Source organism: Octopus bimaculoides, chromosome 2 (assembly GCF_001194135.2).
Source record: "Octopus bimaculoides isolate UCB-OBI-ISO-001 chromosome 2, ASM119413v2, whole genome shotgun sequence".
Classification (NCBI taxonomy): Eukaryota; Metazoa; Mollusca; class Cephalopoda; order Octopoda; family Octopodidae; genus Octopus; species Octopus bimaculoides.
This window is the reverse complement of record NC_068982.1, coordinates 175515972-175532623: the sequence shown is the minus strand read 5'-3', so window position 1 is coordinate 175532623 and position 16652 is coordinate 175515972. Positions and strand designations below refer to the sequence as shown.

Sequence of the window (16652 nt, the reverse complement as noted above, 5' to 3'; positions counted from 1 at the left end):
TCTCTCTCTCTCTCTTTCTCTCTCTCTTCCCCCATTATCTCTCTCTCTCTCTCTCTCTCTCACGCACACTGCACATACACACACAAAAAAAATATATATAATACATAGTCATTTGACCTGATAGATATAGCAACTGAATCTCCTTCAAATCACCTGCTATAGTATTTAAAAAGTGGACACTGGATAGCATGTCTGAAAAGGGAAGACAGAATGATCATAGCTAGATGCCCTTGGTCATAGGTCTGCTTGATCAGGGCTGACTTTGAGTAATCACATGATGCATGGTAATCTCATAAATACACATAGAAATGCAGTCACACATCCACATTTAAAAACATTTCATGTAATACATTGCCAAGACCTCACATTTATGTTCACATGTGCACACACACATGCACGTATATGCAAATATGCACATTCTCACACACATGCACATAAATGTAAACATATCATCTGACATAATCAGCATCCACAATCCACACAACATTCACAATTAATGCAAATATGCATACGTACCCATAATCAACACAAAACATAATTGCTACACTCACACACACACACATACACACACACTCTCTCTCTCAAACACTCACACACATAAACTGCACACAATATGTCTTTAATGTGCTCTACAGATGCATACATGCATACATAGATAAATACACTTATGCACGTTGATACAAACACTTTCTTATGCACAGCACATTCACAAATATATCGAAGACACTACATATATGCACAATTAACAAACATCTTCCGTTCATTTATTGTCTCTCACCCCTTTAAATACATGCATTCATGCATATTGTGCACAAAAGTCAGAAACAAATACACAAGTATGTAGGCATATATATATACATATTCACACAAGTAGAGTGGTATTTACACTAGGATATTCTGTGTTAAAGGCCATAGTAAGTCATAAAGCAGTGATGTACAAATATTTAGTTGTCATTTCATCTGCTTCATCAACGCTTTCATCATAAGCATCACTGTTGATATTAGGATAATCGTACTCACCAATACCATCAAAATTTCTGTCATGGCTAATGAAGGTGCATGACTCAGTGGTTAGAGCATCAGGTTCACAATCATGAGGTTGTGAGTTCAATTCCCAGACCTGGTTGTGTGTTGTGTTCTTCAGCAAGACACTTCATTTCTCGTTACTCCAGTTCACTCATCTGTAGAGGTGACTTGCAATATCACTGGTGCCAAGCTGTATTGGCTTTTGTTTTTCCCTTGGATAACATTGGTGGCATGGAGAGGGGAGGCTGGTATGCGTGGATGACTACTGGCCCTCCATAAACGATCTTGCCCAGACATGTACCTCAGAGGGCAACTTTCTAGGTGCAATGCCATGGTCATTCATGACCAAAGAGGTTGGGAGGCCATCATTCAGTTAATTTCACCATCACAAAATTACAACCCCTGGTATTTTATAGTCACCACTCACATAGTATTGTGGTACAAGAGCCAGCTCCTGGAATGCTAAGACTGTAGTATAGATTTATCACTTGTTGAAGCCATTTGACTTACTTATACTGTTAATGCTCTTGAGACAGATATTAAGTCAACAGCTTTTGGAAAGGTCATTGGGATTGACAGAAATGGTAGCTTGTTAGCCTGAATGCCTTAACTGCATCTCTACATCTAGAATATTTAACAGACATGTACTGGGACCAATTCTGTGAATTACACTGTTCCTTTATAAGCCTGTGGTTTTATCCCAATGCAAGAAATCATTATCGTCTTGATTATAATTATTATTATCTAGGTAGTGGGTGACATAAGCACCATTTCAAGTGCCAGGGAGGATTTCATCAACTTTCATCAACTGTCAAATTGTGTGGCCTTCTGCCAGCATTTCACATTTAATTTAACTTGCTAGCATTATGATTATTGAAAAATATCAGCTGCTACCATTTCCACTCTCAGTACATGACCAAAAAAAAAAAAAAACCTATGATCATTTAACCTATTAGAAATATTTCCATATATCTCTCAAATCATGCATTACTATGTTATAAAATGGACATATGAGACAATGTAGTTCTGAATACCGTTAAAGAATATCATCCTGGTTACAACACATTTGATTATAGGTTTGCTCAATCAAAATTTACAAACAAAAGTTACAATCTGAAATGTTGCATGTTGATATGCCATTAGCTACATATTAATTGGATGTACGTAACTGGATCATCAGAGTTTACCCATAGATGATTAACAGGGTGACTAGTCTGCCTTTGGTTGAAAATATGTAGAGAAACAACTCTCAATGTTGGAGAAATGTAAGCTATAATGAGAAAATAAAAACATTGTTAATGTTTATATTTACCTACAAGTTTCATTACTGATTCAAAAAGACTAGAAATAAAAAAAAGGTGGAACTCTGGTATACAGTTTGTCAGATTTTTATCAGGTTTTTGTATTTTCTTTAATTATGCACCTGTGTTCTGTTTAAATGTAGACATTTGTTCATTGTTCACATTTAGATTTCTAAAGAAAGGATTTGATTTAAAAACAGTGTTGTACACGAGAACATTGAGGTACATAGATACTAAATGAGTACTAGGTGAAATACATTTTGCAGCAGAGGAAGAGACAAGAGACATGTAATATAGAAGAAAACTGAGAGTTTCTGTAAGACATGTTGTGAGGCAGAGACCACATCTATGGCTGGAGCAAGGTCTCAACCTGGTGACATAGGGAATAATATAGTAGACAGAGCCATAAAATGCTTGGAAAAGATAACAACATGTAGCTATGACAGAAGCTAAACATCAATGGTACATAGCAAGAAGTGAAGCAGAAAGTAAGAAATTTGTCAATGTTCTATGACATGAGGATCAGAAGTGTGAAGTATTTGGGATTACAAAGTCGTATGGCAGTATAAATCAAGATGGTGTAAGTAAAATGTTTGTTATCATAGCTGCACATGCCTTCACTGATGCCAAGATGAAAATGGCATGGAAATACTGCTGCAAGAAACTGCTGAATAAAAGAATTTATGGGAGAGATGAAACAATCCCAAGGAGACTCAACATGGCTGTCGGCTATTGAAATCGTGTGAGATATGTTTAAAGTAGCCATTTGGTCATTAAGGATGTGAAGGCAAGGAAAGCAACTCCACTTTCAGGGAAGCACTAAGATGCTGAAAATATTCAGTGATGTAAGATATACACCAGTTACTTGCACAGTCAACAGGTTGTACAGGAAGAGATTATTCACAATATCCTCAGAAGCATCAAATTAATTAAACAAGTGATGAAAGTAACAAAAAGAGTTACAGCACAACTAATTAAGAAGAAAATCAGCTTAGATAAAGCATAGTTCAAGTTTGTGTTCTCTTTTTAGTGAGATATCTATTGGATAAGTTTTTGGTAAAGACTAAGCATTCATTGTGGGAGAAGGCCTTTGTTGAAGTTTCATGCACTGCAGTCTGAATAATGCTGAGAGAAGTAGGTATAAATGAGTGGTTTGCAAGAAATGTACAAACTGTATGGAGAGATATTATCTGCATGAGAGTTAGCAATGAGTTCAGTAGAGAATCTGGCATGCAAATAGGTGTCTTACCAGAGCTCAATTCTCAGTTACGCCTTCTTTTTATCATAGCTATTCAGCTATGATATATATAAAAAAAAAATACCTGATAGCTTCTCTTACCTAGTGACCTAATTAACAGTGAATGAAAGATAATGTTCCAAAAGCATAGTATCCAGGGTAAAAGCAAAGTAGAAAAAAATTACTTATACAGTCAACAGAGGAATTCTTTCTGGGGAAAGGATAGATTTTATGATGCTTTTGTGTAAGTGAGTGTTGAATACCAGAAAAACAAGGACATTGAACAGGGAAAATGTGAAGGCTGAAAAGAAATGAATGCATATTTCACAGGATGTGTAATGTTGATATGTATGAATGATGAAGCAAAAACTGAGCTGAGAGGATAACTGGATATAAGAGGATTTAGATATAGCATATGAAAAGTGTAGAGTTCATCAATGTGAACATGTGATGCATATGGGAGATGATGGTTTAGTAAAGACATGGAGCAATCCAAGTGAAAGAAAGGAAGATGAAATATGATACGGTAAAAAGTTATGAAAGTTGATTTTAAGAGATTGAACCTCACAACAGAGATGGCAAATAACTGCAACAAGTGACACAACCCGGTACTGAAGACCTGTCCAACTCTTGCGAGTTTAGAAAAACAAGCATAAAATGCCAATAATGATGGCAGTTGCAATGATGGAGGAAGAGTGTTTAGTTGTGAGATTAAAGCCTTTCCTGAGGATGCTAAGGATATTTTGCAGTCACCAAACCCGAGATGTTTTCAGAGACTGGAGTACAATGTAGGCTTTCTTATAAGCATTAACAGTATAAGGGAAATGAAGTAGTCAGTGATGATTGTAAGGACATTAGCATTAACAACAATGATAATAATTGTATTGTTGTGAATGAGGATATCTTCCGGTATTCTAAGATGAGATGTTGTAACTTTCAATCCTTTCTTGAGAGGGTTGATGGCTAAGCAAACCAAAGCATTCAAATATGGTGGAGATGGTGGGTTTTATGATGAAGAGGGTAGGGCATCCAGTTATAGAAACCATGCCAGTGCAGATAGTAAAGCTTAACAGTCTTTTTACTTGCCAGCTCCTATCAAACTGTCCAACCCATTCCATCATGGAGAACGGATGTTAAATGATGACAGTAATGTGCATAATAAAAATAATAATAAAAACGAAAATAATAGGAGTGTAGTCATAAGAATTTGAGTATCTCTCGATTAATTATTAAAAAAAAAGAATTTAATTTATTTTCTTAATATGAAACAATTTGTTTTCAATGTTTCTTCAATGTTAAATATTTAATCAATAGGTTTCTGTGGAACTGAAGATGATGTTGAAAATAATGGTCTTGTTGGTAGTGGTTATGGCAGTAGTGATAGTAGTAATAATAGTTGTAGTGGTTGTAGTGGTTACACTGGTGAAAGTAGAGACAGCAGTGATAGCGGCAATGGTAGTAGGAATAATGGTGGTGACTGTGGTGGTGGTGGTGGTAGTGGTGGCAGTGGTATCAGTGACTAACTTACAAGGGTCTTTAATGTTCATGCATGCACTTTCAGTTAGGTTGTGTTAGCACCACAAGTCTGCAGCTTATTCTTCCTCTAACAGATGACATTTTCTGCACTGTCATTGCCAGCAACCTTTAAAGTTAATCAAAACATAGGAAAATTTGCTAATAACGTTGTGTGTGTGTGTGTGTGTGTACATATGTATATATATATATATGTATATATATATATATATATACACACCACACACACACAAAAGGGGAAGCAGACAGATAGATAGCCAAACAGTTCAGTCAAATATGTTTTCACTGTGCAGTTATTTGTGCTTGCTTCTCCATTCAGCAAAGGAGGGAAGATTTTATTAAGTGACTGGGGTGGTTTTGCATTGTTGCTGGTTAGATTTGTCTGGTGGTGGAGTGCCTTCAGCAAGACTCGGTGTCATTGCCCGACATTTAAAAAGATTGTTGTTTTTGGCAGCACAGGACATTGCAACCTAGTTGCTAATATTTCATAGAGTTGGCAAAAGTAAATAGATAAACAAACTAATAAATAAATATTAGAAAGTGATGTTTAAAATGAAAACACTGTGTGCAGTATGTTATTTTCAGTTGGTTGTTATTTGAGTCAACTAATAAGGATGATTTTTTTTTTTTTTTATAATGGTGGGTGGGCATTACAAGGACAAATTGCAATAAAGTGGGAGTTTTATCTTGTGTGTAGAAGGAGACAATGAAGAGGAACAACTAATCAAATATCAAACATTAGGCCTCACCGAGGCAATGACTAGTGACCAAAACCTTTGGAAATATGCTGTGCATGAGAAGACCTGGCAAGCCAAGTGAGACCATAACAAGTGGCCTATGCCAGAGGTGTAACCAGCCCACTTATGCGTACTTTCCTTCATTGGACACTAAACTCTGCTTGCAAAAACCTATTGAGACAAGTGAAATTGAAATCAAATCAAATTCGCAAATTCGGTGACTGGCACCCATGCCAATGGAGCGCTGAGAGCAGCTCACTGGCTTCCGTGCTGGAGGCACGTAAAAAGCACCATTCGAACGTGTTTGTTACCAGTGCTGCCTTACTGGCCCTCGAGCGAGGTCATTGCCAGTGCCGCTGGACTGGCTCCTGTGCAGGTGGCACGTAAAAAACACCACTTGAGCGTGGCCATTGCCAGTACTTCCTGACTGGCCCTCGTACCGGTGGCACGTAAAAGCACCCATTACACTCTTGGAGAGGTTGTTGTTAGGAAGGGCATCCAACTGTAAAAACTTTGCCAGATCAGATTGGAGCCTGGTGCAGGCCATCTAGTTCGTCAGTCCTCAGTCAAATCGTCCAACCCATGTAAAAAGCTCCTTTCAAGTGTTGGGCCTCACAGAGGCAATGACTAAGACTTTTAGCATTATGTTATGCTTGAGAAGAAGACCCGTCAAGCCAAGTAAAATCACAGTCGTAGCAGATACTGGTATCACGCAACTGGCACATAAAAGCACCCGTTATACTCTGAGTGTTTGGTGTTAGGAAAGGCATCCAGCCATAGAAACCATGCCAAATCAGACTGGATTCTGGTGCAACCTTCCTGCTTACCAGCCCTGGTCAAACCTTCCAACCCATGCCAGCAAGGACAACGAATGTTAAATGATGATGGTGATGATGAAATATATTGAGAGCAAAATTAGACATAAGAGGAATTGGATGTAGTGTACAAGAAAGAAAACTGCACTGATATGGACATGTGATGCATATGAATGCGGACAGCTGTATAAAAAAGTGCTGATCACTGCAAATGGATGGAACTTGTGGAAGAGGGGAAACCCCAGAAGACATGGAACTCAGTAGTGAAGGCTAATCACAGGACTTTGAACCTCATGGAGAAAAGGACAAATGGCAGAATGATTTGTAGTATGCAGTACTCAGGAAGACCGTCCCATCTAGGCAAACCTGGGATTGGTCTCCTCACCTAATTTCCACCTCTAGTTTTCCCTTCCACCCATGTGTGTGTATGTATGTGTTTATGTGTGTGTACTGGTACAATATACCCAAATTATTAAGAAGCTCACTTTGCAACATGCTATGTCAGTCCCACTGCATAGCATCTTGGATACTTGACATTTTTCACAGCTGAGGGTTGTCCCATACACTGTCAGTAAAGTTGGATAGATGGAAACTGTATAGAAACCCATTGTATGGATTGTAGCTGTAATTCAAAGATATAGTTTTGTCACACTCTGTGAATTATGTTAAAGGTACACCTGTCTATGGAATGCTCAACCACTTGCATGTTAATTCAATGAGCAAGTAATTCAGTTGGTCAAACAACAGAATTTTCATTCATGAAACTGTTACCCCTCTCATGAGAGAGAGAGGTAACAAAATAATTCATAAATACATTTTTGTTTACTTATTTATATATTTTCTTTCATGTTTTTATTTGACAGTTACCTATACAATCATTTGGAATACTTTTCTTGCCATATTAAAATATGTAAGTACTACAAAGTTTCTTTTTCTGGGGGATTTTTTCTTCTTTTTTTTGCAACTTTTAATTTAATGTTTGAATATTTTACTATTCTTTCATCAGTTTGAGAATAGAGATTGTCTTGGTTGTGGTGATTGAAATATAGGGTTTGCTTGTTGAATATTTGTTTCCTTTTTTATCAATTATTCCATTGGTGTAGTTTTCTTTTCACTTATGCATACATGTACATGTAAAAATGATTAAATGTATTTGTTTTCTTCCTTTTTTAAATATTTGATTTCTTTTTACAAAAAAAAAAAAGCGCTTGCTTCTAGCAAAGAAGCAAACTTCCATTACCAGTATTTCTATGATAACGATGATAGGTTGGACTTAAGAAAAGTCTTGTTTAATTTTACTATTCTTACTGGTTGCATCTCTTAAGTGTTTATTAGCTGGTCACTTTCTTAGCCCAATAATCTTAGCTTTTCCACATTGTCAATTATACATTTACCAACATACCCAAATGTACCTAATAATTATTGGTATAAATGTGAATTTATGTGGTATCATAAATCTCGAGTTAGTACTGTGAAAAGAGAAGCTTATGATAAATATCAGGATCATGCAGGTTTTTGTATGAATATGCTTGTGTTTGTATAGATATGTATATATATATATTTAGAAAACTTGTTTTTCACATTTTTGTGTACATTTCTGTATCTATTTATGATTTACTAATCTAAATGAAGATGCAAGGAAAATGCTGAATTTATTCTAGGAAATGCACACACATGCATGCATACATGTGTGTGTGTACAGATTCACATGTATGTATAAGTTCATGTGTATAATCTTTAAATATTTTATATTGTTTTCACTAATATAATTTTCATTGCACACACACATGTCTGGTTTCTTTCAGCTTCAGTCTATTAAATCTACTACCCAGAATTCCATAGCAGAAGGATACTTGTTCAAAGTGCTAGTGAGGCTGAACCCCAAATACCTGGTTGCATAACAAACCACATAGCCGAGTGGTTGGCGTTAGGAAGGGCATCCAGCTGTAGAAACTCTGCCAAATTAGATTGGAGCCTGGTGTTGTCATCCGGTTTCACCAGTCCTCAGTCAAATCGTCCAACCCATGCTAGCATGGAAAGCGGACATTAAACGATGATGATGATGATGATGATGATGTGTGTATGTAGTGTTGTGGTTTGATGCAATATACTTTACCAGAACCTTTTAACTCAAGTCCAATTAATCATTACACTCCTATAACTTTGTTGTATTAACTAATATTCTCAAAGGTTAGATGGTTGTGAAAAGAAGATGCATAATATGAGTATAAAGACACAAAACCAATTGTTGAATATTTTAAATGCATTTAATACACACGTTTCTAGTAGTTATGTAAGGGTTATCTTACATAACTGCTTAGAAACATGTGCATTAACTGCATTCATAATTTCAATATTTGGTTTCACCTTTATCCTTATATACATATATAAATACATATATATATGTGTGTGTGTATGCATGTGTATATATGATTGACTGCCATGATTGACCAATAGGTCCTAAAGTTTTTTTTATTCTCTCTCTGTATATTTCTTTGTGTTCCTTTCTATGGAAGAGCATAGGCTTGAAATGTAAAAGACTTTCTCACCTTCTCGAGCATTAAACTAATACACCTGTTTTTGTCTTTTGTTTTTCTGTAAATTTCAACTACACACACACACACACACGCACACACACACACACACATGTGTGTGTATGTATAACTGTTTAAAATACAGTACAATTGATCTTGTGCTGGGGACATCAGTCCCCAGTATAATAATATAGTTCAAATAAAAAAGTATTTTTAAGATAATTATTGCTAGTAACATTCTACTGTCTTTTTCTCAGACTGGGTTCTATGGTACATAGGTATGTCTGGTTCAATGGCAAATTTAAATAAACCATAGCTAGCCTAAATAAACCTGTTGTGTGCTGGTATTTTAAAATGTATGTAGATAATTGTAATGAAACGTTGTTTACATAAAAATGTGATTACATTTATTCTAATCAATGATCTAATCAAATAAACACAACTTGTTGCAAAACCACTCATAGTTTTATATGACAAGATTCTATATTATAATAAATCTTAAAGTTACATTTTTTGTGCATTTCTTTACTATCTTTTAAAGAGTTTTTCCAACAATTTCACACAAAAACAATTGAGTAATTGAGTGTAAGGATCAACAAATACAAAGTATGGGTTAAAACAATTTACATAGATACGAAAGCTGCCTTGCTTTAAAATATGTTTTTTTTTTATTTTGCTTTAATAGTTTCAGCTTAAGAGCTGCGGCCATGCTAGGGCACTGCTGTTATGCAGGTTTAATATATATGATTTTGTATATGGAATTCAAAGCAGTTTAAATTTAGTTTTTTAGTTAGATTATTTTAAAATTAATGATTATTAACATATTTAGTTTTAACATGTCTAGGCAGGTTGAGATGCAAAATACACTGGTCACTGTATAGGAGAATAACTACTCCCTTTTAGGATGACAGCTAATTACTGCACAGCATTCTGGGACACTGGTGTTTCAACATGTGTTTTGTCAGCCAGAAGCAGCCAGAACTCTTGTACCTAATCAAAGCCAGTGACTTTGTTTATACATTCAGTGAACAAATCGTTTGCTAATTGATGCCTATATCTGCCAACCAACAGAAAAAAAATAAATAAAATTTGCACTGAGTGCATCAAGATTTGGAATGATTATTTCCATATTCTTAACATAGTGCACATAACAGTTTTTATTGGTTGGCAGAAATAAGCATCGACAGCAAGCAATTTGTGTACAGAAAGTATAAACAAATCCTGCAACTTTGTTTTAAGCCCAGAATTCCAGTTGCCTCTGGCTGACTAGTCACAACATTTTGAAACAACAGTATCCCATAATGCCATGCATCAATGAACCAAGTGTGTTCAACACACTGTCATCACAAATGGAAGAATTTATTCTGTGACATATGTTACAGCAACCAAAATATTTGCATCCAAATCTGCCTAGATTTACTCTTTTACTTGTTTCAGTTGTTTGACTGTGGCCATACTGGGGCACCACCTTGAAGAGTTTTAGTCAAACTAATCATCCCCAGGACTTATTTTTTTAAAGCTTAGTGCTTATTCTATTGGTCACTTTTGCCACACCACGAAGTTACAGGGACATAAACACACCTGAACAATTGAATAAGTACCAGGCTTAAAAAAAAAGTACAAGGGTCAATTCATTTGGCTAAAAATTCTTCAAGGCAGTGCCCCAGTATAGCCACAATCCGAAACAAGTGAAAGATAAATGATAAGAGATGCAAATAATCATTCCAGATCTCACTGTATACAGGGCAAATAATGATGTTTTTGTCATCTTAAAATTACTTTTTCTAATGAATTTACTTTTGTTGTTCAGTTTGGTAACTTACAAAGACAACAATGCCATCTTAGACTTGCCAAATACACACACACACACACATATAGAATTGTTTTGAATGGAATTGTCATTGTGTGAAACTGTCAAGACCATCATTGCTAAGAATATTCTGATCACTTTTGGTAAAATAAACACAAAACAGTTATAAACTTGCAAGGGAGACAATTGAAATTTTAAAAAAGATATGTAAAACTGTAATTTATACCAGGTTCACTTTACTATTCAAAACCTGTTTTACATGTATATGATGGTTGTACTCAGAGATGCCATGCTGGTTTCTATTAACAAAATCAAATTTAATGCAGAATTACACCAATATATATACATATATAACCAGACATAGTCATATGTTTTTCTAATTAATCAAAGCATGAAAGCACAAGGATTGACTGAAAGCCAAGAATTTATTTATTCACATACAAATGATATGTGGAATGTTTTGCCACATAATATGTAATTAGATGTTTTTTTCTTTTTTTTTTTTTCATATTTTTTTCTTAATTTCATATTTAAAATAATTTGGTATCATTCTTGTCCAAGGGTGTCTGCAAGTATAGCAATCTGTAAATGAAATGTTTCAGGTTTGTATAAAGCCATCCTGAAAACATTTCTCATTATAACTTCACATCCTGTTTAAAATGTATGTAACTATTTCAAAACCAATCAAAAACAGAAAATATCTGTAGAAATATCTGTATTACTTAATACTCATCTTACAAATGAAGAAAATTAAACAGGAACGGAAATTCTCATTTCATGCTTTAATTGAATATTCAAATGACTTAAGTTACATTAACGGTACACTGTACTTCTATGATTAATATAACCTAAGACATTTTTAGCATGCTTATTATGTATATGTTTTATATCAGCATTTTATTACTACAAAAGATAAAAAATAAGAAAATTTTATTATACAATGTCCTAACATATACCTCCACAGAATTTCTGTACACGCAACATTCTCTCCCAAAAGATTCATTTACATTCTTTGTTTTTGCCATAATGCTCTCTTTTCTTGAATTTTGTACTCTGAGCATTACTTAAAATTATAAGTTAGTGACAGAAAACTAAGCAGGAAATTAATTTATTCTCACATTTGCTACAGATTAACTTTTAATTTAAAATGAAAATTATGTAACAGTTACTATTGGTGTATATTTCAGAACATTCCATTTCCAATTACAAGTAGCAGAGCTCAATTAAGCTTTTTACTTTGTTTTGAACTTCATGTTCTTAACGCATTTCTTTTACATATCTACATGCATTTACTTACATATATATGTATGTATATAAGAGGTATACACCATCGTAGCCATATCTATTTATTGTATACATAACTGTATTAATGTTCAGATCATTTCTAAACTTTTGATTTGTTCATGAGATTTATTTAATTGATTATTTGTTTTGAATGAATTATAAAACAATTTGGCATTGTTTAATACTGGGGCAGTATAATTGAGTAGACCTATGCATTCTAGTGAACATGATCACATTTCTTTTCATTTTTCGTTTGAGTGTAGTATCCAAGATGACTGCGTTGGATGTGACCTTGGGTATAAGTGTGTGTGTGTGTGTGTGTGTGTGTGCGCATATGTGTGCATGCTTGCACATGCATACAAATGTGCAGGAATGTTCTTGATATTGTGTTCACTTGTCCTGCACTCTTGAAGACCTTTAGCATACAAAATCCCTTACTTGCAAAACAGTTAGAAGCTAGTAAAGGTTGGTAACAAGAAAACCATCAATGTGTAGTGGCACTTTGGGCAAGTGTCTGCTACTATAGCCTTGGGCCAACCAAAGCCTTGTGAGTGAATTTGGTAGACGGAAACTGAAAGAAGCCCGTCGTATATATAGATGTGTGTGTGTGTGTGTTTGTGTGTCTGTGTTTGTCGCCCATTCACCATCGCTTGACAACCGATGCTGGTGTGTTTATGTCCCCATAACTTAGCAGTTCGGTAAAAGAGACTGATAGAATAAGTACTAGGCTTACAAAGAATAATTCCTGGGGTCGATTTGCTCAACTAAAGGCGGTGCTCTAGCATGGCCACAGTCAAATGACTGAAACAAGTAAAAGAAATATATATTTACATGTGCACATATATATATGTATATATATACATGTGCATGCATATATAAATATACTTTCCGTATTCTCGAGCGTCATACTAATATATACTTTTGTTATTTACACCACCTGTCCTCGTCTGTTGTTATTTTTTGTATATTCTCCCATATATATATATATATATACATGCATGTGCATATATAGATATATATAGATATATTTATATGTATGAAAATTTACATACAAATATATACATATATATACACAGTGAAGGCATATGACTCAGTGGTTAGATTGCTGGACTCACAATCATGAGGTAGTGAGTTCAATTCCCAGACTGGGTTGTTTGTTGTGTTCTTGAGCAAGACACTTTATTTCAAGTTGCTCCAGTTCACTCAGCTGTAGAAATGAGTTGTGATGTCACTGGTACCAAGCTGTATCAGCCTTTGCCTTTCCCTTGGATAACATCAGTGGTGTGGAGAGAGGAGGCTGGTATGCATGGGCAACCGCTGGTCTTCCATAAACAATTTGTGCCTTGGAGGGTAACTTTCTAAGTGCAATCCCATGGTCATTCATGACCAAAGGGCACTTTTACTTTTTATATATACATATGGCAAATGGAGTGAGATGGTATGGCATGTGTTGAGGAGGGATGAAGAGCATGTTCTGAGGAAGGTGATTGCATTTGAGGTAAATGGAGCGTGAAAGTGAGGTAGACTGAGGAAAAGGTGGAGGGGACAGGTGAAGGAGGAGGAGATTGGGAGGGTTGGTTTGAAAAAGGAGGATGCCCAAAATCGGGCGAGATGGTGTGAGGGTGTTTGCTATGGCATTGAGGTAGATTTGGCCACCCCTGTTAATGGGGACAAAACCTGGATTTAAAACATTGGATGATGATGATGATGATACACACACATAAATACACATGTTATGAGTGAGTAAACTCCACTTAGTGCAGTTTTTGTGATCTTCAGTTGAGTTTATTAAATATCAGTGCTATAAAAACAAAAACTATAAACTTAAAATCACTAGATACAAATCATAAATATCATTTAAAAATTCGAAGACTGTCATAAAATCAAATTACCATGTTTATTGTTGTTACAAATGTAGCAGAAATTCCAAGAACCTAACCTGGAACCAAATGACCCTCACTCTAACCTTTTTCACCCTTCCTAACTTAACTCCAAAACTACAACCAGTCTCGCCATCATAACAGGAAAACTTTAAAAGTAATTACTATTAATTGCTACTGTTGACTTTGTTTTGTCATCTTATTTTTATTAGAACAAACAAAAATTATGCCTATATGCCCAATATATCGGAGAGGAGGATGTGATTAATTTACACCAGACAGTATTTGACAGAGTGTAGCTATATTTTAGTTTTCTGTCTGTTTCTGTAAAAATGCTGATTACTCGGGAAATAAATGAGTAAATTAAGTTACATTGTGTTGTTGTGCAAACAATTTTATATTAATCTGATGGATTACTTTATACTTTAGTAGAGTACAAATTTATTGTTCTTATATTCTTATACAAGAATGTTGTTGATAATGAATTCGAAGTTTTAGCCAACTAAGCCATCATCAGTGGCTTCTCTGGCCAAAACTTTGAGTCAGTCAATGTCAACAACATTCTTTTATTAGAATAATATATATATATATCCAAGGGTCAGTTTTTCTGCTAGTAATTAAAGTGATAATGACTTCTAACTTAGATGCATGAGTATAGATTTTGACAAGCAATAGTGGATTTCTATATTTACTAGTGCTTAGTTTATTGACACTAGAAGGATGAAAGGCAAAGTTGACAAAAACACAGCACCACATATTTAGAGGAAAAGGTAATTATTTTGTCGATCACAGAAAGGTAAAAAGTAAAATCAGGAGCTGTTGAAACATGAACTCAAATCATAAAGGAAGAATGCTAAATATCACCAGGCATTTTATCCATTGTTCTACCACTTCTGCTAATTCACCTTAATAACAAAAAGAATAAAGAGAGGAAAAAAGAAAAATCAAGAAGTATTAATATATATATTTTCATGTATTGCTTGTATCGTATTGTTGTTGTTAAGATTTCTGCTGATGTAACCTCACCTCACAAACTGTATTTGGTTGTTTAGATCTATTTTATCTTCTATGCTGGATGAGGGATTAACAGCTGTATTTGCAGATTAAGATTCATGTGAAAATTGATGTATGTCTGTAGCTAATGGACACCTTTAGATCTGTTAATGGATGTAACATTTACAAACTGGATGGGGTAGAATCTCACTAACTTATGGTTACGACTATCTCTTAGGGTATGACTTATGTGTGTGTATGCGTGTTTTGAGTGAACAAAATGCGTATGTATTAAAAATAGATGCACTTGTTTATTCAATTGTGAGTGTGTTGTGTGTCTGTGTGTAATTGTGTATATTTGTACAGGCAGAACACATATAGTACATTATGTGTGAGTGTGTGTGTGTGTAAATATAATGTAATATACATGTGGTTGTAACTTATATATCATGTGCATGTAAAATATTAGCAGCAGATAATTTTTTCATATATCATCATCATTTTTACATAATACATACATAAATACACATTCAAATGCAACAAGACAAACAGTCCAGATAATGAGAGTAAGATGCGTACACTTATTTTGAAGCCCATATGTCTGTTTTTGCGCGCATGTGTGTGTGTGTGCAAGACCTACATATACAAGCTTTACATAATTGTTGCCAGCTAATCATATTCTAAAAGGTACATAAAACCCTTTTAGAGAACTCTTAACTATATTTTTCTACAAAACGTATCCTCGTGAGCTTTTACTATAACATATGCCACTCTTTTTGTTTTTCTTTTCTCTATGTTCTTCCTTCATGCAACATTATTAATTTTATTCTAGCTTGACCAAGCTTCACACCCATCAGCAAACATACTGTATGCTGTTTTAATAAAAAACAATTTTGTTCTTATCTCACTATGAGGGACAGATTTAGTTCTCATGGCTGATGAAGCAAAAAGACACAAAAACTTTTGCATCTTATGATCCAGTGACATTCACAGCCCAAAATTTGCTTTTACATATATTGTCTAAGGAGATAAGTTTTTCCCTGGACAATTTCCACAAAGGAAGATCTTATCACACACAAATACACTTAAATGTGTTAAATATGACTTTACATGAAAATATTTTGTTCAAACTGCTTTGTGCAATATATGAACTGGTACTCAGTCGGTTATGACAACGAGGGCTCCAGTTGATCCAATCAACAGAACAGCTTGCTCGTGAAATTAATGTGCAAGTGGCTGAGCACTCCACACACACGTACCCTTAATGTAGTTCTCTCAGGGAGATTCAGTGTGATACAGGATGTGATGAGGCCGGCCCTTTGAAATACAGGTACTACTCATTTTTGTCAGCTGAGGGAACTGGAGCAATGTGAAATGAAGTGTCTTGCTCATGGACACTGCGTCGCCGGGAATTGAACTCACGACCTTATGATCGTGAGCGGAATGCCCTAACCACTAAGCCACGCACCTTCACTAGTGCAATATATATATGTAATATATAT

The 16652-nt window shown here is 35.0% G+C and overlaps 1 protein-coding gene across 13 annotated transcripts in view; it reads left to right on the top strand.

Annotated features, from left to right (window-relative positions):
- LOC106882686 (vitamin D3 receptor) overlaps nt 1-16652 on the top strand; it is a 761413-nt gene that overhangs the window by 633434 nt on the left and 111327 nt on the right. For all 13 annotated transcript variants that reach the window (XM_052965751.1, XM_052965745.1, XM_052965755.1 and 10 more), the window contains one exon: nt 7513-7559. The gene's annotated coding sequence lies outside the window, so the exon portion shown is untranslated. The remainder of the gene's footprint in view (nt 1-7512; nt 7560-16652) is intronic.